This window comes from Nycticebus coucang, chromosome 16, assembly GCF_027406575.1.
Source record: "Nycticebus coucang isolate mNycCou1 chromosome 16, mNycCou1.pri, whole genome shotgun sequence".
NCBI lineage: Eukaryota > Metazoa > Chordata > Mammalia > Primates > Lorisidae > Nycticebus > Nycticebus coucang.
In genome coordinates, this window is record NC_069795.1 from 29,988,957 (window position 1) to 30,002,805 (window position 13,849).

At 38.7% G+C, this 13,849-nt stretch overlaps 1 pseudogene; it reads right to left on the reverse strand.

Annotated features, from left to right (window-relative positions):
* Positions 1-9,925: 9,925 nt before the first annotated feature.
* On the reverse strand, positions 9,926-11,247 carry LOC128567709 (tubulin alpha-3 chain-like; annotated as a pseudogene).
* Between the last annotated feature and the right edge of the window lie 2,602 nt (positions 11,248-13,849).

Genomic DNA, 13,849 nt, shown 5'->3' on the forward strand with positions numbered 1-13,849 from the left:
TTAGAATTCTACCAAATCTTTAAAGAGGAATTAGTACCTATATTACTCAACCTGTTCCAAAATGTAGAAAAAGGAGGAAGACTACCCAACACGTTCTATGAAGCAAACATCACCCTGATCCCCAAACTAGGAAAAAAAACAAGAAAAGAAAATTATAGACCAATATCAGTAATGAATATAGATGCAAAAATATTCAACAAGATCCTAACAAATAGGGCGGCGCCTGTGGCTCAGTCGGTAAGGCGCCGGCCCCATATACCGAGGATGGCAGGTTCAAACCAGGCCCCGGCCAAACTGAAACCAAAAAATAGCCGTGCGCTGTGGCGGGTGCCTGTAGTCCCAGCTACTCGGGAGGCTGAGGCAAGAGAATCGCTTAAGCCCAGGAGTTGGAGGTTGCTGTGAGCTGTGTGAGGCCACAGCACTCTACCGAGGGCCATAAAGTGAGACCCTGTCTCTACCAAAAAAAAAAAAAAAAAAAAAAAAGATCCTAACAGAATCCAGCAACACATCAAGCAAATTATACATCATGAGCAAGTCAGTTTTATCCCAGGGTCTCAAAGCTGGTTCAATATATGTAAAACTATAAGTATAATTCAGCACATAAACAAATTAAAAACAAAGACCGTATGATTCTCTCAATTGATGCAGAAAAAGCTTTTGATAATATGCAGCATCCCTTCATGATCAGAACACTTAAGAAAATTGGTATAGAAGGGACATTTCTTAAACTGATAGAGGCCATCTACAGCAAACCCACAGCCAATATCATATTGAATGGAGTTAAATTGAAATCATTTCCATTCTGATAAGGAACCAGACAAGGCTGCCCATTGTCTCCACTGCTCTTTAACATTGTAATGGAAGTTTTAGCCACCGCAATTAGGGAAGAAATGGTGATCAAAGGTATCCATATAGGGTCAGAAGGATCAAACTTTCACTCTTCACAGATGATATGATTGTATATCTGGAAAACACCAGGGATTCTACTAAAAAACTCTTAGAATTGATCAAGGAATACAGCAGGTTTTGTCTCAGGTTACAAAATCAACACCCATAAATCTGTAGCCTTTATATGTACCAACAATAGTCAAGCTGAAAAAACAGTTAAGGACTCTATTCCATTCACAGTAGTGCCATAGAAGATGAAATATTTGGAGTTTATCTAACAAAGTACATGAAAGATCTCTATAAAGAGAACTATGAAACTCTAAGAAAAGAAATAGCTGAAAGTGTTAACAAATGGAAAAACATACCATGTTCATGTTATGTTATTAAAATGTCCATACTACCCAAAGCACTATACAATTTTAATGCAATCCCTGTTAAAGCTCCACTGTTATACTTTAAAGATCTTGAAAAAATAATACTTCATTTTATATGGAATCAGAAAAATCCTCGAATAGCCAAGACATTACTCAGAAATAAAAACAAAGCAGGAGGAATAATGCTACCAGACCTCAGACTATACTATAAATCGATAGTGATCAAAACAGCACGTACTGGCACAAAAACAGAAAAGTAGATGTCTGGAACAGAATAGAGAACCAAGAGATGAATCCAGCTACTTATCGTTATTTGATCTTTGACAAGCCAATTAAAAACATTCAGTGGGGAAAGGATTCCCTGTTTAACAAATGGTTCTGGGTCAACTGGCTGGCAACCTATAGAAGACTGAAACTGGACCCACCCCTTTCACCATTAAATAAGATAGACTGTCACTGGATTAAAGATTTAAACTTAAGACATGAAACTATAAAAATACTAGAAGAGAGTGCAGGGAAAACCCTTGAAGAAATCAGTCTGGGTGAGTATTTTATGAAGAGGACCCCCCTGGGCAATTGAAGGAGCTTCAAAAATACACTACTGGGACCTGATCAAACTAAAAAGCTTCTGCACAGCCAAGAACACAGTAAGTAAAGCAAGCAGACAGCCCTCAGAATGGGAGAAGATATTTGCAGGTTATGTCTCCGACAAAATTTTAATAACCAGAATCCACAGAGAACTCAAACATATAAGCAAGAAAAGAATAAGTGATCCCATCGCAGGCTGGGCAAGGGACTTGAAGAGAAACTTCTCTGAAGAAAACAGGCGCACAGGCTATAGACATATGAAAAAATGCTCATCATCCTTAATCATCAGAGAAATGCAAATCAAAACTACTTTGAGATACCATCTAACTCCAGTAAGATTAGCCCATATCACAAAATCCCTAGACCAGAGATGTTGGCCTGGATGTGGAGAAAAGGGAACACTTCTACACTGCTGGTGGGAATGCAAATTAATACATTCCTTTTGGAAAGATGTTTGGAGAGCACTTAGAGATCTAAGTGTTTGGAAAGATGTTTGGAGAACACTTAGAGATCTACCATTCAGTCCTATAATTTTTCTACTAGGCATATACCCAGAAGACAAAAAATCACATCATAACAAAGATGTTTGTACCAGAATGTTTATTTCAGCCCAATTCATAATTGCTAAGTCAGGGAAAAAGCCCAAGTGCCCATCAATCCACGAATGGATTAATAAATTGTGGTATATGTACACCATGGAATATTATGCAGCCTTAAAGAAAGATGGAGACTTTACCTCTTTTATGTTTATGTGGATGGAGCTGGAACATATTCTTCTTAGTAAAGTATCTCAAGAATGGAAGAAAAAGTATCCAATGTACTCAGCCCTACTATGAAAGTAGTTTATGGTTTTCACATGAAAGCTATAACCCAGTTATAACCTAAGAATAGGGGGAAGGGGGAAAGGGAGGGGAGGGAGGGGTGAGGTGGGTGGAGGGAGGGTGATTGGTGGGATTACACCCGCGGTGCATCTTACAAGGGTATATGTGAAACTTAGTAAATGTAGAATATAATGTCTTAACACAATAACTAAGAAAATGCCAGGAAGGCTATGTTAACCAGTATGATCAAAATATGTCAAACGGTCTGTAAAACCAGTGTATGGTGCCCCATGGTCGCATTAATGTACACAGCTATGATTTAATAATAAAAAAAAAAAGATGACTTCAGGTTGGGCAATTGCATTGGACTGGTAGGAAATGTAAAGGAACTACAAATATATCCTGGGAACACCATGCTTTAGGCTTTCCTCAGTATGTGACTCTTTCAATAAAGCCTGTACTTTGTAGGAACCCTGTGTGCTGCAGCCAGAGTTGTTGAAAGAATACTAACTTCTCTGCGGTTTTAGGCTATCAGTCAGGGAGTCCTCAACCCCTTCCCAATGTGCATCTTATCTCCTGGCACCTGTACTAAGTGAGCACAGTTGTATGGACAGCTGTATGGGCTTTATAAATTTATAAAAAAAAAATTCCTCTTGCTGAGAAGAGCACTTGATAATTGCCCTGCTAGCCAGATATTGCTTGTCAATATCATTTTGCAGAGATAGGTCCTAATGTGTCATATGGTTGTCTTATGGTCGTCTTAGAAACCTGAATATTAAGCTAAGCCTATGGAGACTCTAGTAAGTATTGCAACAGGCAAGATTGGTATAAGGTAGATGTTGATAAGTAATTAGGAACGAGGAATTAGGAATTTAGATCAAAGTATAAGTTTAGATGTAGAAATTAAAACACATAAGAACTAACAGCACAGTCAGGGAGGATCTCATTGAGCAGATGACCTTTATGAAATACCTGAGAAAGGTAGGGAGTAATTTCACAAACAATGAACACAAAGTCCAGGCAACTGTAAGCTCTGGAGGCTGAAACTGTGTCTCCAAAGTCATGTCTTAGAACGATTGGAGACCTGACTTATCTTTATGTCCCTCAGGACAACTGGGAAATCTGAATAAGAGTGACCAAAAATGTCTAAAATGTAACAAGAACAGGTATCTCTTGCTAGATAGAACATAGCATTATTTATATACTTGGAAATTCTCCATTCTTTGCTACGGTGAGGTTATAGATGAGTTCAGCGTCTTCTTTTATATTAAAGAGTATTGTTCATTATTTCCACATTTATGGTCTCTTTCTGTGTCAACATTTACATGTGTATGATTAATATCATCACATTTGGTTTAGTATGATACTCAGGATTAAGAAGAAACAAAGTCTTCAATTTTATATCAATTGTTTTGCCAATTTGAAATGTAATTTATCCTGTAAGAATTTCAGATTCTTTTAAGACCTACAATGGGCCCTTCACTAAGGAATATTACGAGTGGACCCTTAGAAATACAAATTCACTAGAATATAGAATATTTTTTAAATTTTTATATCTTATAAATTTTGTTTTTAGTATCCCAAAATTAGCAATATATTATAACCTAGCACTTAATGCAAGCCTAGTATACTGATGAGATATACTAAATAAGATCCTTACACAAACCAACTAATACCAAAAATATACAGGGTGGTGGCCATAAAGTTCATGTGTAATTTAAAATAGTTTTAAAGAAGTTTACTATTTTATCTTGCACACAAACTTTATGGCCACTCTGTATTTAAAGATTTGTGCTGGGCCCGATACTGGTGTCCTATGAAGACTGATAAGATCATTATACATTATCATCTTACAGGAAGACAGAAGTTAAATAAATGTAAACAAATAATAATTCCTGTCATAACCAATTGATAGTTTTCATTCTGTTTGATTGATACATATGTATCATGTAAGGCATATAATCTAGATAAAGCAGGAGCACAGTTTTAGTCTAAGAAATACTGGCTTCTAATAAAGTCAATTTTATGTTCTAAGAGGTATGACTACAAATGGCTACCTTAAATGGTATGACCATGGATTCACTATTTTTTTGTGTATTAAATAATGATTTTAATAAAAGCCTCACATTCATGTTCTGAAAGTATTACCTTTCAGCTATTGCATATACCTCTTTGTCTAGAGGGCAAAGTGAGCCACGTCTCATATTTTTCTTAGGTACAATATGAAAGCATTAATTTCCTTTTGCTGCTCTGACAGAGCTCAGTGCTGTGGGGCAAGTCAATGCAAAGTGATCACATTTTCACTTGTAATCAATATAACTGGGTGACAGTGGACATCTATTTTTCATACCAGCATCCAGTAAAGTAAAATGATAATGTGGATTTTCTTTAAAAGAGGTGTTTTTAGGAAACAAAGGAAAATAGCATTCTGAGCCAGCCCCTGAGAAAGCTTGTTATTCCCACAATTCCTTGGCAGCCAAGACAGATGTGAGTTCAGCCTTTTCTGTTCTCTTCTGTCTCTCTCAATTGGATAATTTGAAAATCTGTAACTTTACTTAAGGAGTTGGCGATGAATCATAGATGACAGAATTAGTATTTAAGGATAATATATTTAGTCCTTGTAGAGTCTCTGTGGACTCCTTGACTTCCAAACACCCATTATGTTTTAAGTGAAGAGCATAGATATGCATTTTGTGTTGAAAAAAGTGTAATTACCAAATCAGTGCAGGTTCATTTTTTCTAAGGCATATATTTCTTACTTGTGAGATTTTCTAAAATATGAATGAGCTAAATTATAGAAAGTGTTTCAAATTGCCATTAGCTGGTTTTGACTGAAAAGCAGAGAGTATTGGATGTTGAAATTGAAGTGTTAGCACACTTGGAGAAAATGACTAACAATAAGAAAGCCTAACTTCCATAAACTCTGTTATAGGATCCTGTGGATTTCATACTCATGCCCAAAAGGTACATTATATCTGTCCAAATTCTGTGAAATTTCTGATCGTCTTTCATAAGTAGATTTTGTGTTTACTCAAATGATTTGGAATATGGCTCACCAAGAACAAAAGGGGAAGAAGAAAGGCAGGTAAGAAGGAAGGGAGAGATGAAGGGAGGACAGATGCGAAGACGTAATAAGGTAGGAGCTCTTAGGGCTGACTGATTGCAAATCAATTACTTTGATTCCATAGCCTTTTGGTCATGTCACCGTGAATTCTCTCATTGATATATTGGCCAAATTTTCAGCAATCTTGTCAGAGTAGTTTTCATTTGTAGGTGAAGGAGGATGACAGATGATGGTTCTTATTTTGTTTCCTGAGGCTCCAAATGGTGTAGGTCTGAAAACAGCTCTAAACTCAGGGTGCATTCATTGTCCTGTGCATGTTTTTGCTACCAGAATGTATATTAACATCAATCTGGAACAGACTTTTGTAACTACTTATTAGTTACTTAGACCCATGAATTCCTAGGCAATTCTTTCAGCATGATTTTATTTAGTGCCCGGGTACTGACTGATGATCTTATGCACCTTGATTGTAGGATACCAGTTTGAAAGAGAAATGTCAAAATTGATTTCACACTCAGTGAAATCACCACATTTGAAAACATTACCTTTTGTTGTTTACACATAATAATACACAAATGCATTCTTCCTATGAAGTGTATGAGATTAAATATGAAAATTTTGGTTTATCACCTTCTCGCAACCTCAAGACCCATGAGTTAAATATTCTCCCAGTACTGTGGGTATCATTCTGTTCTTATTTTTGTGCATTTACAAGCCTTTTACATATGTAGTAATTTTCAATAGAAAAAATAGGATCGTGGTGCTTGTACTGATTTTCTATTGCTCTAATAAAATATCACACGTGTGGTGCCTTACATCAACACTGGCACATTCCCTCACAGCTATGCAGATGTGAGGTCTGGAGTGGCTCACTGAGGTGCTCGTCTTTGGGTACTGCCTGGCTGAAAGCAAAGCATTTCCCAGCCTTAGCTGTGAGGTTGGGGCATAGGAAAGGAATTTGCCATTAGCTAGTTAGATTGTCGGTAGGTAGAATCTAGTTGCGGTAGTAGATTTTCCGATCTTGTTTCCTGACTGTGTACTGGCCAATGGTTACAAGGCCACGCATGTTGCTTTGGAGGTAGTGCTGAATTCATGTAGAATTAGGAACGCTTACATCACACTGGTTAATATATACCTCATCCCGTTTCTTGACGTGCATTATGACTTCGTTAGATGTGGGTCATTACGTAAGTTTTGAGACACACAAAAATCAAGAAAACTAAAATCTGTGTGGATGGAAACCAATGAAGGCCTCCCAGCAACACTGATAAGCCAAGCAAGTTGAAACTTGCACAGGTGAATCAGAAAGGACGTGTCCACTGTTTCTTGGAAGTGAATAGTGGCCCATAACCCAGTGTATCTCAAAACTTTCCTAGGGACCTAAATATATAACTCTAAGTCAAATCATTTTGTAATTTTTTGCTTTAATAATCCCTCCTGGTGAATCTTCTGCTCTTGAGACAGTGCTCATATAAAATTTTCTGCCAGGACTGAGCTGTACACAAGACTGAATGAACATGAGAACAGCCTAATGATTGAAAGTGACTAAAGGGTTGGACTTTGATAATTTTCCTTCCCTTAGTTCATATTCCACTTGTCCTGGTAATGTACTTCTCTGTTGGTCTTAGCCAGCCAGTGCAGAAACGCACAAAGTGCAGAGAACTGTGCTGTTTGTACAGTGCTTCCATTCTTCTCAAGGTCATTATACTCATGGTTTTCTAGAAAATGAATCAGGATAAAATACGTAAGTTCTAGACACACTATGGTTTGGACAGACAACAGTTAATGAACAATTAAATTTTCCCTAGACTAGTGTAAGCAAATTAGGGTATTAATTAATTTAATCCTAAAATCAATTTGTAGGCTAGAAACTGTCATCACCATCATCAGTATCATCATCATCTTCATTTCATGAGTGAGGAAGGGAAGGCACAGAGACTTTAAGTAACTTCACTAAAGTCCCACAGCTAATAAATGCTACACTTGAATTTGAGTTGAGGTACTTTGACTCTAGATCCCTTGCTTACGATTCCAAACTTCCTTGATAAATCTCGAAAGTGATAAACTATTATTTATTACACTCACATAACAACAGCATAGGAAACTCTAATCTCATGAAATAGGTTGAAGACATTAAAAGAACAGAAGGATGAGGAGCATTCCTTGAGACCTAGCCTTGAATTTGCATGCTTCCAAAACAACCCATGGCTTTGTCAACAAGTTAAACCTCCCCTAGTCTCAAATTCCTCCTGTGTAAAGTCAGTTGGTGGGACTAACTGTTCATAAGGTCATTTGAAGTCATAAAATGAGGGAATTTCTGATAAATTCTAATTAACAGATTTCATGTTAAAATAATCATCTTAGCAGTCGGCTGCTATATGGGAAATGATGAGAATGAAAGTGTAAAGGATGCTGTCACACATTTTCAGTCAAATTGTGGTGAGAGAAATCTCTTTAATTTTCCTTTTAAAACATTTCTACCAAGTATGATGGATGACTAATTAGATGTTAATTGTTCATGTCTACTGATTAGAAAACTTAGGAAGGGTTTTAGAGCATTGATTTAATAAGGACTGACACTTGAATCTTACCCATAATTAGCTTATTACATTTGGCTTCGGTTTGAATCCGTGCTATGGAGATGACTTAAAGAGACTAATCTTTTCCAAGGAACATGTAAGTGCTGATATGTTACCTGAGAACACCTTGCAAACTAACTGAGACAATGATTCTCTCTGATATATTGATATGCTTGTTAGGTTGAAAAGTAAGAGATCTGGTCTTTAGGCAGGCCACAAGCTCCCAGAATCAGCTTTTAGTTTACACTTAACACCCTTGTGGTTCTTTTAATAAGGGAAATTTCATGGTTCTGAGCAACGAAAAATCCATTTTTCAGCCTGTACTTCAAAAAATAAACTAGCCTGCTTTTACCAAAATTTGTTAAGATATGAATCCTCCCTTCAGAGCAGATTCAATGAGTTCTGCCAACAGCAGAGAAAACAAAATTTGAGAGCTGCTTAGCTTCAATAAAGATAAACAACAGAAATATTTTAGAGATAATTTAACAAATTTTTGTGTATCTAATATCCAGCTTAAAAAATGGAACATTATAAAATAGATTAAGCTTTCTGTGTTGCCTGAGTTAGGAGTATATGGTATGGTTCTATGCCTATACTCTGTAAATTGACCACCCAAGGGACTGTAACAAGCTGGTCAAAACACAGAGGTGGTCAACATAAGGAACGAGGCCAACTCTACTGCTTCGTACATGTGGGGCATGTCCAGTCTGTGAAGATTAGGTCAATTTAAGGAGGTTGTCAGTGGACCATCTACGGACCATTCTATGGAGAATCTACTGTATTTACATTTTTGCTTCATATTTCTGCATCTCCAAAAGACATGTTTGTATTGTTTCCTTGTTTGAATTTAATGTAGCTTAATACATACTTTGTTTTCTGTTTAAGTTCAGAACCAATTGAGAGATAAATTAAAAAGTCAGACTAGATGGCAATAGCTTGATAGCTAGCTTAGAGGCTAAACTAATGAGCTCTTGAGATCTGAACTCCAGAGACAGAGTAACCCACGGGTTCATTAGAAAGACCTTCTCATGGGAAGGAAAATAGTACTACCCCATGAGCAGACCAGAATGTGTCTCTGTGCCGGCAGCCAATTCCAACCAAGGAGCGGAAGTCTGCAGTTAAAGATTTGCAGAAACCAGGGAAAGAATACTGGCACTGCCAGGGAATTACTTTGCCCATAATTATTAATAAGGGTTATCACCTACTTCCAGTAAGGAGGAAGGAAAAGCTATTTCACAGCCCCACGTGTAACAGTTTTAGTTACTGCATAAATTCATATCTGTAAAAGTTCTAGGAATGGAGACACAGTTTTATTTCAGGAGAAGGGCTTAACATTATTGTGTCATCCTCAGAAATCTCTAAGCTATCTCTTGAGATAATGTTACATTATGGGTTAGTGAACTAAGTTGACCTTGTTTGATTAGCAGAGAGAAGATTCTTTCACATAGAGCTGGAAAAGGCAAATGTATAGAAGTGTACAAAATTATCCTAGGATAATTAATTTTTTTTTCTTTTGCTTTTCGATGGCAACTTTAATAGTAAACAACTTGAGAGTAGCCTGCTGAAGGGTGGCAGGAGAGAGTGGAGGGGTACACCTGCCACTCCCTTCCCTCAGTATTGCTCCCCTTCCTCAGCCTGGGCGTCCATGGAATCCACGCCCACCTTTTCATAATCCTTTTCCAGACCTTCCAGTTCCCGCTGGGCCTCCAAGGACACCCAGGCCTCCATTCCTTCTCCCATGTACCAGTGCCCAAGGCCCTGCTTGGCTACTTGAGATTGACCACAATGTGGTCCAGGCACATCCCAGCCTCAGGGACGGCGGGGGTGTTGCTCAGTGTGCACCAGGCCTGCTGCAGCTTGGCCAGGTCGCTCCCAGAGACCACACTGGGAGTCTGGTAGTTAATGTCCACCTTTAATCCAGTTGGACACCAGTCCACAAACTGGATGGTGTGCTTGGTCTTGATGGTGGCAATGAGCGCTTCCCCCCTGCACAACATGCAGCAGGTCGTGTACTTGCAGTGGTGAGGGTTGCACTTGACCATCTGATTGGCCGGCTCAACGCAGGCATTGGTGATCTCAGCCACCGACGGCTGCTCGTGATAGGCCTTCTCGGCTGAGATGACTGGGGCGTAGGTGGCCAAGGGGAAGTGCATGCGGGGGTGCGGCACCAGGTTGGTCTGGAATTCTGTCAAGTCCACATTCAGGGCCCTGTGGAACCACAGGGATGCTGTGATGGAGGACATGATTCACCCAGTCAGACAGCTGAGGTTGGTGTCCGTGGGACGCTTGATGTCCAGGTTGCTCCCGCATATGTCATAGATGGCTTTGTTGTCCACCAGGAGGGCACAGTCAGAATGTTCCAGGGTCATGTGAGTGGTCAGGATGGAGTTGTAAGGCTCCACCACGGCCATGCAAACCTGGGGGGCTGGGTGGATGGCAAATTCCAGCTTGGACTTCTCGCCGTAGTCCACCAACAGCCGCTCCATGAGCAGAGATGCTAACCCAGAGCCGGTGCCGCCCCCAAAGCTGTGGAAGATGAGGAAGCCCTGCAGGTCCACGCGCAGGTCCGTCACTTCGCGGCTCTGGTCTAAGTGCAGGACTAGAGCCAGGGCCGCGATCTCCTTGCAGACGGTGTAATGGCCTCTGGCATATTTATTGGCTGCGTCTTTCTTCCCGGTGATCAGCTGCTCCGGGGGAAGACCTGCCCACACTTCGTCCCCAGCGGTGGGTTCCAGGTCCACAGATAGTGCGCTGGGCACCTGCTTGCCGGCCCCAGTCTCACTGAAGAACGGGTTGGAGTCGTCGCAGCCACCAATGGTTTTGTCACTTGGCATTTGACCATTGGGCTGAAGTCCAAGTTCAAGGCAGTACAGTTCCCAGAGGGCATTGCTGATCTGGACACCCGCCTGCCCCACAGGGACAGGGATTTGCTTACGCACGAGGGTCAGTCGCCCCCCCCCACCTCCCCTCTCTCACTTCCCCCCAGTCCAACGCCAAGCTACATGTTTCTGTTAGACAACCCAGAGTCAAGTATATTTAGTTCTTATAGCAGAAGTGATTTTATAAACAAAAGCAAAATAATAATTTTTTTTTTTTTGACAGAGTCTCACTATGCTGCCCTCTGTAGAGCAGTGTAGCATCACAGCTCACAGCAATCTCAAACTCTCTGGCTTAAGAGATTCTCTTGCCTCAGACTCCCAAGCAGCTGGGACTACAGGCGCCTGCCACAACTCCCATCTATTATTTTGTTGTTGTTGTTGCAGTTGCCATTGTTGTTTAGCTGGCCTGGGCCTAGTTCAAAGCCTCAGTGTTTGTGGCCAACGCCTTAGTGCTACGGGGCACCGAGTCCAAAAGCAAAATAATCTTAGTTGGTAGGAAATTATATGTTTCTGCACTGATTTAAAATAAGAACATATACATGCATACATTAATGGCTACATTATGTATTAATTAAAAATAATATGTATGTGTTTGTATGTATATGTACGTGTATGTGTATATGTATATATGTGTGTGGACTGTGGACACGCTATATGGCCCAAATTTGGGGCTACCTATATAGTTTTTGAATATTGGCTTGGACTTAAAGTCTCTGTTAGCATGCACTCAGGGTTTAATTGGGCTGCTGAAGGGTTTTAAGTCGTGGATTATTAACCTTCAAAGACCAGATAAATTTCCTCTTTTGTGGCCTCAAAATGGCTTTTCACAACTTGAAAATCCATTTTTAAATTGTGAATTAAATGGAAGCAGGCAAGATGTACCAAACAAATCCATACACATTTGAGGAAAACATAACAGCATTAACATTTGGGGAAAAAAGGATATTAGGAAAATAATAGAATTGTGAACTCTTTGTAATGATTTTTGACTTACTAATGGTGGAAGAATAATAGCATAGCCCCTTTCTGTCTGATGAATAGAGAAAATGCCAAGGGACGTGCTGGGTTCAATGAATGATCCTTCCTTTGTTTGCTACCACAGGAGAAATTTGTTTTTTATCTCATTCGAAAGCAATTCTTGCATGTGGTGTCTGAGAATTGTCTAGTGTGATGTCCCCTCTGTGTGGGAACATACATATATGCCCGTGTATGTATTCATCGTTATAAGACAAAATAGGCAATAGAATTAATAAAATTGAAATATCAGTTAATGGGAAGACTACTGAATTTTGTCTGTGTACCTTTCATAAACATCCTCTCATTTGAAACTCATAATTAGTAAATGTAAGTTCCATTGAGAGGAGGAAATTTGTTCAAGTTGAGTTAATGTCTCATCATACTCATGCACAAACTAAGTCACAGAAGCTTTAGTGATTTACCTGACATTACACAACTGGAGAGGGAGCTATGAACCCCAGTGTTTGGACTTGGGCGCCTGTGTAACAACTATATCATCCCACAGATGCAATGAGAAGGCACATTTTTTTCATTCAGGGCAAAATGTAATTACCATATTATTCAAGATATATTTTAAAATAACTCTAAAGGCAATAAATCTAGTCACTTTTCTTCTCAACCTTCATTATTATTCCACAAAAGCATTTTATGCCTTTTGAGAAATTCTCTTTTTAAGACTCCATTTATTTGGCTTCCATGTTTATGTTGTATTTGCACTGTGTTTTGTTATTTACTTTGAATACATCATTTATTTTAGGTATAGAGAAGTTGAGCTATGTTGGGAAAGTCTTGTGGTTACTGTGGTGGAGATAAGGAAATGAATGTACAGAGGTTCAATAACTGGCTCATAATTACACAGCTGAAGTAGATAAACCACATCTAAAAGTCCTGTATTATGATACTGATCATGTACAGTTTCTATTTAAAAATTCCTCTTTAGATTTTATTTCTTTTCTTAACAATGAATTACTTATGATTGAATTTTACTGAGATTGAGTTAAGAGTAAGTGTTGCTATTCTATATAAAGTATTATGTGTTTATAGTTTTGGGGACACATGGATTTCTGCCACAAAACCAGGATAAAATAAAATACATTTAGGTATGTGGTATCTGTGTTATATTTGGAGAAAATTCATATTTTATTCATTACATGCTCCATCTACATGTGTAATATGGGCATTGTATAATTTATTTCTCAATCTTTCTGATGACTTTGTAACAACCTACTGCCATCTACTGGGTTCTGTTCAGAACTGTCATGCTAATCCACTGGCTTTTTATGAGTTTAGGAACTAATAGTTTGATATTGAGATTTCAGTGAATTTTAAACTCTTGGTTCATCATATAAAATTTGAAAGCATGTAATGAAAGACTGGTTTCACTACTCTTATTCAGAATCATTATCACTTATCATTTCATCTCATAAAATAATTGAAATTCAAGTCTCACTAATGGGTTACCTTGAATATCATCACTGCTCCTTGGATTTGTGTCAAATGGGCTTTTTTTTTCTTTGTTTTAATTGGATATTAGAATTATTTGTGTAAAGTTTTTGTTAACATATTCTTCTGTATTTTGAATTGTACGTTCCATGGATATTTCTCCTATTAAAAGTGGGAAGTAAGGTCCTGAAACAGC